This window comes from Neomonachus schauinslandi, chromosome 9 (assembly GCF_002201575.2).
Source record: "Neomonachus schauinslandi chromosome 9, ASM220157v2, whole genome shotgun sequence".
Taxonomy (NCBI): Eukaryota; Metazoa; Chordata; class Mammalia; order Carnivora; family Phocidae; genus Neomonachus; species Neomonachus schauinslandi.
Genome location: NC_058411.1, coordinates 25,911,028 through 25,923,576, shown reverse-complemented (window position 1 = coordinate 25,923,576; position 12,549 = coordinate 25,911,028). Strand labels below are relative to the sequence as shown.

The following is a 12,549-nucleotide window of genomic DNA, read 5'->3' as shown; positions in this document are numbered from 1 at the left end:
CTCCTCCCCCAGCAGAAAGCATGCTTCTGGAATGTCCTCGGGTTTATGATCTCCTTCCTGACCCCGTCAGTCTGATATAGGAAAGACGTTATTAGGGTTCGAAACCAATGGCCAAGAAAGAATTCTTGAGACGTCTTTGGTGCAAAAAGGTGATTTTATGAAAGCCCGGGGACAGGACCCGTAGGTAGAAGGAGCTGCAATGGGGTCATGAGGAGTGGCCCGTTATATACTTTCAAGTTGGGAGGGGGTTAGGGGTAGCGTTAAGTCACTAAAGAATTTTGGAAGCAAGGTTTCCAGGACCTTGAGAGGGCTAGCTACTGTTGGGAAAAGGTCATTTATTACTGTCTAATAAAACCTTAGTCATGAGACCCCTCAGATGTATATCAGTGGGCCATATGCTTGGGGGATGATTGCCAACATGTATCTTGGGGGGGGGTGGTTTAGAGATAAAGGAAGTTTCCAAAGGAATTTTTATACATTAAAGTAGACTTACAGGATCCTGGGGGAAGGGGGGTCAGACTAGAATTGCCTTTTGCCCTTAGCAAAGTATTAACATCGAGGCAGCTGAGTCCCTAGAGGAATGTCACTCTGCCTGTTCCAAGGACTTGTCAATGGGCTGTAGGTAGTGAGGAAACTTAATAATTTTCCTTCTACCTTTGTTTCCCACATCAAGTCCACTGGCTTAGACCTGTGATTTCAGGAAAGCTGTTCTTTCTCAGGGAGCAGCCCATGGGCATCAGATTATTCTGGGATGGTCAGAATTTGATGGATATTTTTAGCCTGACTCACCAGCTTTCCTAGAATGCAGTATGTCCTGTACTAACATAGAACCAATGAGCGCTGGCTTGGTGGTGTTTGGCCCCTGACCCCGTGCTTACCTTCTTTTATACCAGGCTGAAGTGAGGACAGTGGAAACAGTGCTCTGGGCCAAACTGCTTCCCTGGGGAGTAGAGCCAAGCCTAGCAGGATGGAATAGAAATCTCCTGCTGAATTTCCAAGGCCTAGAAACCTTTTTGGAAAGGCGTGGAAAGCTCCTATCTCAATCCGTTTTCTTTCTTTCTTTTTGGAAGGAGGATCTCTTTGCATCTCAGTGAGGTTATGACCCAAACGTTGGGCATGTTATTTATTTTTTTTTTAAAGATTTTATTCATTTATTTGACAGAGAGAGAGAGAGAGAGCACAGGTAGGCAGAACAGCAGGCAGAGGGAGAGGGAGAAGCAGACTCCCCGCCGAGCAAGGAGCCCGATGCGGGGCTCGATCCCAGGACCCTGGGATCATGACCTGAGCCGAAGGCAGACGCTTAACGACTGAGCCACCCAGGTGCCCCCGTTGGGCATGTTATTGATGGGATTTTGGAATATAGGTGAGGTTCAGTGGGGTAGAGTCCGGAGCCGACAACTAAGCAAGAATTCTTGAGACGTCTTTGGTGCAAAATGGTAGCTTATGGAAGCACAGGGACAGGACCCGTGGGCAGAAAGAGCTGCTGCCCCGGAGTTGTGAGGGGTGGCTGATTATATACTATGGGGTTGGGGGAGGTAAGGAAAAGGGAGGTTTCAAAAGGATTTTTATATGTTAAAGAAGACTCACAGGATACCAGAGGCCTTGCCATTGTCAAGTTAAGGTTGTTTACCCCACTAGTAAGGCATTAACATTAAGATAGTTGGGAACTTCCTGGAGGAACATTACACTCTGCCCACCTCAATTATCTGTCAATGGGCTGCAGGTTATAAGGGCATTTAATTGGATCTATTTCCCTCTGGAAGCTAGGTTATTGTAGGAATGCTTTGTTCTTGTAGATTGCCAAGACATTTGTAAACTGAGGGAGACTCATGTCTTGTAGGAATGTGATCACTATAAGTTAACTATTTGTTTTTCCTTTGGGGCAGCCAGGAGTGCCTGAGGAACGTCACATAGATCCCATGGGGGGAGGGTTGTTGGGGTGTCAGCTTCTGCTTTGTCCTCAGCTTGCCTTCTGTTCTCTCATCATTATGACTGCCTTCTCCAAATATTTGAAGCAAGTATTTATGGGGTCCTTCTCTATCTAGACCACTGCCTCCAGGTCCCACTTCTTCCCAAGCACCTGCAGTTGTTTTCATTTTATTTTATTTAACACATGACCAGTAACCCTTAGTTCTTACTTTTTCCCTTATAGGAGGGTAAAGCTGGGAGGTGAAGAGCAGGACCTTTCCAACTTCCCAAGGGTTAAATCTCCCTGTGAGCAGCCGAACGGGATTCAGTGCAATCTCAAACCCATTGTTTTGGGGAGAGCAGGATCGCTTTGTAGGAGAAGCCCCTCGGGTGGCCTGGTGAGATCCGAGAATCCAAAATGTTTTTGTAAACCATAAAGCATAAACTAATAGGTTTTCAGACCCCTCGTCACACACCTGTGAGGGAACTTGACACCAGATACATCTTTAAAGTTTAATAAGACTATTTACTCATTCCCCACCCCCACTCCCCACCAAGGTCAGGAAATGCTAAGAATTTTACATTTAAAAACACTCTGACAGCATATATTTGTATCACGGAGCCATCTATTCAGTTTGATCTTTTCGTCTTAACGCTAGAAAAAATGTGTGAAAAACTGAATTGGTAATGCTTCCTCACCGTCAGGATGACTATCTATGTTTGGTTCTTGGCATGCGTTTTACCTTTCTTTCTGAGTAAGGCACGGCTGAATGGAGGAGAGATAGTATTAGAGTAGTATTAAGAGCTTTGCCGCTTAGGAAAAAAGGCTCCCCAGAGCTGTCTAAACAGACTTCAAATGCTGTTCCACAGAATAATTCTTGTTGGCCTGCAAACCTCACACTGATCAGCTAAACTCTGTACGCTGATAATTCTGACCTCCCTCTTCTCGTGCCTCTTATGTACTCCACACGTGCACCAGCCCTGCTTGCATCAAATTCGTCATTCATTCATTCATTCAACAAGCATTCACCTAGTGCTTCCCATTTGCCAGGCACTGGGCTAGGGCTACAAAGATAATCCCCGCCTTTGCAGAGTTCCCATACCAGATTTTAAAATTGTACCAGGCAACTAGGATTCCGATAAACAAACAAATAAACAAAAGCCTAGATCAGCGTATAAAGGATTTATTTTCAGTTCTCCATGAGATTTTTAGTATCTTCTTTGCCCAATTGCTTAGAAAAATTGAAGGGGAAGGAAGCTAGTATCTACCAAACACCTATTACGTGCAAGGCACTTTCTTACCTATTATTTAATTTTTCAACTCTATGAGGTAGGTGGAATTGTCTCTGTTGTTATGGGGGAGGAAATTGAGACCCAGATAAATGTAGCAAACTTATGCAGGGTCCTACAGCTACTAAGCGGTAGAAGGGAGATTTGAACGCAACTCCACCTCCAAGAGCCCATGTCAATAAGCCAATACTGAGTTGTCATGTGGATAAAGCATATATTTTTTATTTTAGAATTAAATTTTTAAATTAATTTTTTAATTTTTTTCATTGATTAATTGGTTTTTTAAAAGTAGGCTCCACGCTGGGCGTGGAGTCCAAGGCAGGGCTTGAACTCACGACCCTGAGATCACAACCTGAGCTGAGATCAAGAGTCGGATGCTTAACTGACTGAGCCACCCAGGCTCCCCTAAAGCATATATTTTTAAAAAGGGCGAGGGCAGGATTGTGAGGTTGGAATTTTGCCCCTTGTGTCTGGTTGGTGGTGGTGATAAAGTACCCAGAAGTTTTCTCCAGAATCTGAGAACCTCTGTACCTGTCTTCTGTTTTGATGTGCCTGGCGTTAGTACTGTCTCCCCACCCACTGTGTTGTAAACTGCTAAAGGGTGGATTCTGCCTCTTCGAGCCTAGCAGGAGTCATAAGAAGGTGGGGCTCTGGTCTTTGGGAAGAAGAAACCAGTGAATCCTCAGCTGGGGTGAGAGAGGGAAGGAGTCTTAGAATTGCAACAGAGCCTCTTCCCTTTGTCTCTGGCCAGTTACACAGGTGGTGACAGCCTGACATGTGGCAACACTTGTTCTATGGCTTCCAGGGAAATTACCCATATGGGGTTTTGAGTGATGTGGACGATGTTATAATGGAAGGATTGGAAGAAAGCCCTGTCTTAGAGTCTGGTGATAGCTTGGTGGCACTGGATGGGAGAGATGTGGGAGCTCGAAGGGACCAAGTCAGTTCCAGCCCCTGTGAGGAGCCTACAGCACCAAGGTGGGGAGGGACTTCCTCAAGGACCCCTGGGCAGCTGAGAGCCCAGTGCCTACCAGAAAGAGTAGGAGAGAATGTTTGCTTTTCAAGTTATGAAAATATAGGAGTCTCCCCTTATCCCTGTTTCACTTTCCATGGTTTTAGTCCCCTGCAGTCAACCTGGAAATAGATGGTCCTCCTAACCTATAGGAGGGTCATCCATAGCCTAACACGATGTCACAATGCCACATCATTCCCCTTGCTTCATCTTATCACATAGGTGTGTTATCATTGAACATCATTGTAAGAAGGGTGAGCATGGTACAATAAGATAGTTGGAGAGAGAGGTGACATTCACATAACTTTTATTACAGTATATTGTTACAGTGGTTCTATTTTATTACAAGTTATTACTGATCTCTTACTGTGCCTAATTTACAAATTGAACTGTATCATAGTTAGGTAGGTATAGAGAAACATGTAGTACAGACAGGGTTCAGTACCAATCTGCAGTTTCAGGCATCCTGTGAGGGTCTTGGAATATATCCCCTGTGGATAAGGATGGACTTATCTGTCTAGTGCGGTCATCTTACAGAATCAGGTGTGTAGCGGCCACGCTGTTTGGGCTTTCAGAAATAGCACCACCCGGGCGCCTGGGTGGCTCTGTTGGTTAAGCGACTGCCTTCGGCTCAGGTCATGATCCTGGAGTCCCTGGATCGAGTCCCGCATCGGGCTCCCTGCTCGGCAGGGAGCCTGCTTCTCCCTCTGACCCTCCCCCCTCTCATGTGCTCTCTCTCTCTCTCATTCTCTCTCTCTCAAATAAATAAATAAAATCTTTAAAAAAAAAAAAAAAAGAAATAGCACCACCCAATAGAAACATAAGGCCAGCCACATGCACAACTAAATTTCCTACTAGCTACATTAAAAACAGGTGAGGGGCGCCTGGGTGGCTCAGTTGGTTGGGCGACTGCCTTCGGCTCAGGTCATGATCCTGGAGTCCCGGGATCGAGTCCTGCATCGGGCTCCCTGCTCAGCGGGGAGTCTGCTTCTCCCTCTGACCCTCCCCCCTCTCATGCTCTCTCTATCTCATTCTCTCTCTCAAATAAATAAATAAAATCTTAAAAAAAAAAAAACAGGTGAAATGTAAATTTTTTAAAAAGTAGAAAGAGCAGGTGAAACTAGTTTTACTAGTATATTTTATTTAACCCGATATATCCAAAATAGTCTTTCAACATGTAATCTATATAATAAAATCACTAATAAGCTATTTTCCATTCTTTTTTCATACTGAGTCTTTGAAAATTGGCATGTATTTAACACTGATAGCCTCGCCACATTTCCCAGGAATGGTGATATGTGTTCAATAGCCGGGTTGGACAGCGCAGATCTAGAACAATGATGCTATTTAGCAGGTTGGGTGGGGGGGGGGGGGGAGTTTTCCTTGACCCTCTTAGGGGCCTTAGTTGGGTTTAAAAATTAAACTGATAAAGACAGGTAATCAGGAGAAAATCATCCAAGTTTATATAAGTATTACATGATATGGGAGCCTTCCTAAGGAAATGAAGAAACACTTAGACCTGTGTGCTTTTAGGCTAGATTTGATGAAAAGTGCACCATCGTGGAGGACTATGACAGGTTAGGAGTATGAAATTAGTGTAGCAAACTGAGGAAACTGAGTAAGGCCTGTTATGATTCTCCTTGGTATCCTTTTTTTTTTTTTTTTTAAAGATTTTATTTATTTGACAGAGAGAGAGACAGCGAGAGAGGGAACACAAGCAGGGGGAGTGGGAGAGGGAGAAGCAGGCTTCCCGCCGAGCAGGGAGCCCGACGCGGGGCTCGATCCCAGGACCCCGGGATCATGACCCGAGCCGAAGGCAGACGCTTACCGACTGAGCCACCCAGGAGCCCCCTTGGTATCCTTTTGTCTTAAGAGGTAAGGGTGCTCCTTTGCTCCAGGTATGGGAGGAGTACCTCTTACAGGAAGGTTTAAGGTCTGTTTCAGGGAAGAAGAGCGAGCAGGAGGAGGTCAGAGTGACTTTCCCCATCTGCTCTTTTCTGAAACTCCCTCAGCTTAAAATATTCTGGGTGCCATAATTTGGAGGAGCATGTCCTGAACCACATCATATTTACGCGTTTGGAAATAGATTCTAGCAGATAAAGATGGGTGCTAGGAAACGGAGTCCAGTCTTGAGGACGTGGTGTTTGCTGGACCGGCTGATCGTGTGGTAATACCAGAGAGGCTGGGTGTCTGAGACTGACTCGGGGGTCAGGGTCAGGAGGTGGGTGGTCAGCCTACTCTTGTTCCCAATCATGGTCATCTGCCATGGTCATGTGTTAAAGTTGAAGCTTATCGTTCTGGATTTTCTAATGTTAGAGGCCTTTCAAGGTCTGATTGAAGTTGGGGGAGGTGAAGGCAAACTCTTGTTCTCTTCTAGTGATTGTACTTGTTACTTAAAGCACACAGAGTGCCTGCCCACGTGGCTGACCACTTCCTGGCCTCCCCTTATGCACTGGAAGACAGGAATAGGCCAGGGCTGGGAGGGGAGGAGGCCAGTGGTGATGACATGCAGTGGGGTGGGGCTGGGACCACACCTTCAAGTGCTCCTGGGTGCCAGGCAGGTCTTATAAATGTGACAGTCAAAATGACATTGGGTTGTGGTGGGGTCACGACAAACGTGAGAGTCCATTTCCCATCCAAAGACAGCAACTGCGTCGGCTGCTGCCAACTGTTGGTATATAAAGCATGACCCAGTGTTGCCAGAGCTCATTTTGTTTCCTTAAGGAGAAACCAGAGATCTAGATTTTTAGATGAAGTCTGTTTTTGTTATTATTATTATTATTCTGGTAGAAGAGACATAATATCATTTTAACCATTCATAAGTGTACAATTCAATGGCATTAAATACTTTTACAATGTTATGTAAGCATTACCACTATCTATACCCAAAACTTTTTATATACCCTCAACAACTGTGTACCCATCAAATAATAACTCCTCCTATCCCCCTTCCTCCAGCCCCTAGGTACCTCTCTTCTACTCTCTGTTTCTACGAATTCGCCTCTGCTAGGTACATCATATAAGCGGAACCATACAATGTTTGTCTTTCTGTGTCTGCCTTACGAAATCTGTTTATTAAGTGCTGATGACTAATTCATAGGTGTGTGTGTGTGTTTAATTATATTCCATCCTTTTGAAACTGTGGATCAGATAAAACTTCAGTTTGAGACTTTTGGGGAAAGTGAAGTGGAAGTGAATTCCAGTTCTCCTTTGTCAGTCGGAAAGCCCTCGCCAAAGATGCAGGCCAAGAGAAATGAGCTCGAAGGCTAGCAGCTCTGGGGAGGACACCAGACCAGTGCTCCAAGCCAAAAATGGTGATCATTTGCCTCACCCTAGGGGCTGGGTAAAAATACAGATGCCTGGGCCCCAGGTGGACTTCCTTAACTGGACTCTCTAGGGGTGGGGCGCAGGCTCCTATCTTTTTACCTGGCTTCCCAGGGGAGACTAGTGATCAGTTTTTGAAATCACTAGAAAAGGGGAACAGCAGGCCTTGGGAAGGCAGCCTCTTGCTTGGAGCCACGTTCTTGTCGGGAGAGATTTATTATGTGTTTGCTGGTCCAGTGTGCCCAGGGAAGCAATTAGGAGCTCAGCCACTCACCCTTCAGATTGAGGGAAGAGGCTGGGCTGGGGGTGGGGCTCATAATTTGGATTCATTTAAGATTTTTGAAATATACTCCCACCCCGGGGGTGGGGAGGCACGCCCTGGTGGAATGTGATGTGGAACTCTGCTGATGCTCCCTCCTATTCCTTTTATTTCTTTGACCTTTAGCTCAGGCCACTGGAGGAGGCTCAGGTTGGCCTGGCCTGACTTCTATCTTTGTTCCTTTGGCAGCAATTGCAGGTGCCTGGCAATTCCATGGAATCAAGTCTAAGTCTTTGGGTTAGCATGCTAAGACCCCTACTCTTCTCCATTTCTTTCTATCCAGTCTGTCTCTTGTTCCTTCCCAGCCTTGTCTCTTTGCTCTGACCAGTCTGGCTCCTTAATTCTCTCCTTAAAGATACACTCACTGCTTGGGGAATCAGCCTTAGGCCTCGAAGAGTATGTCAGCAAGATGGTGGGTCAGGAAGCTTCAGACCCTTGCCCCTCACAGAAATGTTAAGCAAACTAAAAACCAGCTAAAATAACTTCTTTATAGGATTTCTGGAGATTACTCAAAGATAGACAGCAACCAGGCAAACACCCAACCAAGAAAAAGCCCCATTCAAAATGGTAGGGGATTTCATGGAATTTTTACTTACCTTTTCCTTCTCCCTCCGTCCTCCCTCATGCTATACTCCCAATAACCAGTTCCTTTCTGTAAACTGAATTTGCAACACTTTAACCTAATTGTATCTTTGTACACTAACAATGAACAATCCCAAAAGGAAATTAAGAAAACAATTCCATTTACAGCAGCATCAAAAACAAAATATCCAGGAATAAATTTAACCAAAAAGGTGAAAGACTTATACACTGAAAACTAAAAAACATTGCTGAGGGAAATTAAAGAAGTCATAAATACATAAAAAAGACATCTTGTGTTTGTGGATTGGAAGACTTAATATTGTTAAGATGGAAATACTACCAAAAACAATCTACAGATGCAGTGCCATCCCCATCAAAATCCCAATGATGTTATTCGCAGAAATAGAAAAATGGAAAATAGAAAAATTCATGTGGAAATTTAAAGGACACCGAATCGCCAAAACAGTTTTGGAAAAGAACAGCAAAGTTGGAGGTCTCACGCTTCTTGATTTTAAAACTAATAACAAAGCCGTAGTAATCATGACAGTATGGTATTGGCCTAAAGACAAACATATAGACCGATGGAATAGAGAGCCCAGAGGTAAACCCTCGCATATGTGGTCAGATGATTTCAACAAGAGTGCCAAGGCCAATGGAAACCTTTTCCTAAAAAAAAAAAAAAAAAAAGGTATTTTTTAGAGCAGTTTTAGGTTTGCACCAAAATTAAGTTGAAGGTACAGAGATTTCTCCCTACCCTTCTTACCCCACTCCTCAGCACGCACAGCTTCCCCCATTGTCAACATCCCCCACCAGAGTGGTGGATTTGTTACAGTTGTTGAACCTACACTGACACATCATGATAACCAGTCTTTTCAACAAATGGTGTTGAGAAAACTATAAACCACAGTGGTACATTTGTTACAGTTGATGAACCTACATTGACACATGATTATCACTAGCCTTTTCAACAAATGGTGTTGGTGAAACTATAACTCTATAAGAAGAAAACATAGGGAAAACGCTTAGTGATGTAGGATTTGGTAATGATGACAATGATTTCTTGGTTGTGATACTGAAAGCATGGGCAATAAAAGAAAAAAAGATTCATTGGACTACATCAAAATAAAACACTTCTGTGCATCAGAGGACACCATCAATAGAGTGAGAAGGCAACTCGTGGAATGGGAGAAAATACTTTCAAGTCCTATATCTATTAAGGGTTGATATCCAGGATATATAATTAATATATATGTATTAATTATATGTATATAATATATAACAGCTGAACAATAAAAAAATCCACCTAATCTAAAAATGAGCAAAGGACTTGAACAGGTATTTCTCCAAAAAAGATATACAAATGGTCAATAAGCACATGAGAAGATGCTCATCCTCAGGGAAAAAAGAAACAAGTGTAGGCAAGGATGTGGAAAAATTGGAACCCTTGTGTGTTGCTGATGGGAATGTAAAATGGCGCAGTCATATGGAAGACAGTATGGCAGTTCCTCAGAAAATTAGAAATAGAATTACTATATGATCCAGCAATTCTGCTTCTGGCTATTTACCCAAAAGAACTGAAAGCAGGAGGTTAAACCAGATATTTGTTTGCCCATGTTTATAGCAACTTTATTCACAACTTTTTTCTCCGTAAAGGAGAAAGCAACCCAAGTGCCCATCTACAGATGAATGGATAAACAAAATGTGATATATACATGAAATGAAATATTATTCAGCCTTAAAAGGAAAGGAAATTCTGACCCATGCTACACATGGATCAACCTTGAAGACATTAAGCTAAGTGAAATAAGGTAGTTCACAAAAGCAGAGATACTATATGATTCAACTTATATGAGGTATTGATGTGTATTTTTTTCTGACACCAACTAATTCTCCAATTCTTTAACACCAACTGAATGTCCTACAATTCAATTTAATTCTGACCACTGACTACTTGGAGTTAAATGCAGACCAACCCCCAAGTTAAGGGCTCAGTTCCACAAGACTGCCCCCACTTAAGATGCCATTTGCAAGTCTTGGGGGCCAGCCACACTTCTCACTGACTGGTTATAAATTGACGGTTCCCATGACCTCTACTCAGGTTCTATAATTTGCTAGAATGGCTCACAGAACTCAGGTAAACATTTTATTTACTGGTAAGGCCACTTACTTTACTCGTTACTATAAAGGACACAACTCAGAAACAGCCAAATGGAAGAGATGTGGGGGCCTCTCTGGGCATACCACTCTCCCAGCACTGATGTGATGTGTTCACTGACCAGAAAGCTCACCGAATTTCCTTGCTCATGTGTTTTTATAGAGCTCAATTTCTAGCTCCCCTTGCCTCTTCAGAGGTCGGGGGGAGGATGAGGCTGAAAGTTCCCAAACTCTAATCACGTAATTTTCTGGAGATTAGCCCATCCTAAGGCCATCTACAGTCCTCACTCTGAGTCACTTCAGTAGCATAAATTCAGGTGTGATTGGAAAAGGATTCCTTGTGCGTAACAAAAGTCTCCTACCACTCATGAGATTCCAAGGGCTTTTAGAGCTCTGTGGCAGGAACCAGGGACAAAGGGCAAATATATTTTGATTATACTGCAGGTACAAAGAGTACTCAAATTCATAGAGACAGAAAGTAGGATGGTGGTTGCCTGGGACTAGGGGAGGAAAGAATGGGGAGTTACTGTTTGATGGGTATAGAGTTTCAGTTTGGGAAGATGAAAAATACTCTGGAGATGGGTGGAGGTGATGGTTGCATAGCAATATGGATGTACTTGATGCCACTAAACCATACAGTTAAAAATGGTTAAAATGGGGCGCCTGGGTGGCTCAGTTGGTTAAGCGACTGCCTTCGGCTCAGGTCATGATCCTGGAGTCCCGGGATCGAGTCCCACATCGGTCTCCCTGCTCGGCAGGGAGTCTGCTTCTCCCTCTGACCCTCCTCCCTCTCATGCTCTCTGTCTCTCATTCTCTCTCTCACAAATAAATAAAATCTTAAAAAAAAAAATGGTTAAGATTTATGCTATGTGTATTTTACCACAACACACACACACACAAAGATCCAGTGCTTGTGAGGTGTTTCCTTCTGGCTGGGTGCCTGCTCACCTCCTGTCATCAAGTCATCGGTCTCTGTGCTTGGAGGAGTGCATTCTGGGCCTTCTGCGTGCTTGCTGAGTTCACTGGGATACTGGCCTTTGTTTTCTGGATGTTTGTGTTTCCCCCTCTTCCTTATCTTTTCTCCTGTCCTTTTCCACCTCTTTCTCCTCCTCCTCTTTCAGCTAAATGGGAAACTTGCCAGAGGATTAGAAATTTGACTAACACACCTCTCCTATATCTCAGAGCAGGGCTCTGGGCATAACATGCTTACAAATGGATGGACAAGTTAATACACAAGAATGAAGGTGACTAAGTTGAGAGCTCAGGTCATTGGAGGAAGGAACTGTCATACCTGGATTTGTCTTTCTGATGTGATTTAATCTTATTTCTTCAATGGAAAGAGCTATGTAGTCCTTACTGTGTGCCTTGAACTGTGCCAGACCCAGGGTGGTTGAGAACACCATCTTTAGCTCTGCTGTGTTCCATTCAGTCAAGTCCATTGGGTTTCCTACATTTTGATTTCTTCTTTTGTAAGCAGGAGATAATATTGGCTATTGCAAAAGGTAAAGAAGAGGATTAAGTGAAACAAATGGAGGGGAGCGCCTGGGTGGCTCAGTCGTTAAGCGTCTGCCTTCAGCTAGGTCGTGATCCCAGGGTCCTGGGATCGAGCCCCGCATTGGGTTCCCTGCTCTGCGGGAAGCCTGCTTCTCCCTCTCCCACTCCCCCTGCTCGTGTTCCCTCTCTCACCGTGTCTCTCTCTGCCAAATAAATAAAAAAAAAAAATCTTAAAATAAAATTGTTAGTTTAAAATACTGGAGAAGGGGCGCCTGGGTGGCTCAGTCCTTAAGCATCTGTCTTCGGCTCAGGTCATGATCCCAGGGTCCTGGGATCGAGTCCCACATCGGGCTCCCTCCTCGTTGGGAAGCCTGCTCTCCCTCTCCCACTCCCCCTGCTCGTGTTCCCTCTCTCGCTGTGTCTCTCTCTGTCAAATAAATAAATAAAATCTTTAAAAAAAAAAAAA

General features: G+C 44.0%; 1 protein-coding gene across 2 annotated transcripts in view; it reads left to right on the top strand.

Moving 5' to 3' along the window:
* The window catches only part of FLVCR2 (FLVCR heme transporter 2), a 53,534-nt gene that overhangs the window by 980 nt on the left and 40,005 nt on the right, over nucleotides 1-12,549 (top strand). The window lies entirely within an intron of this gene.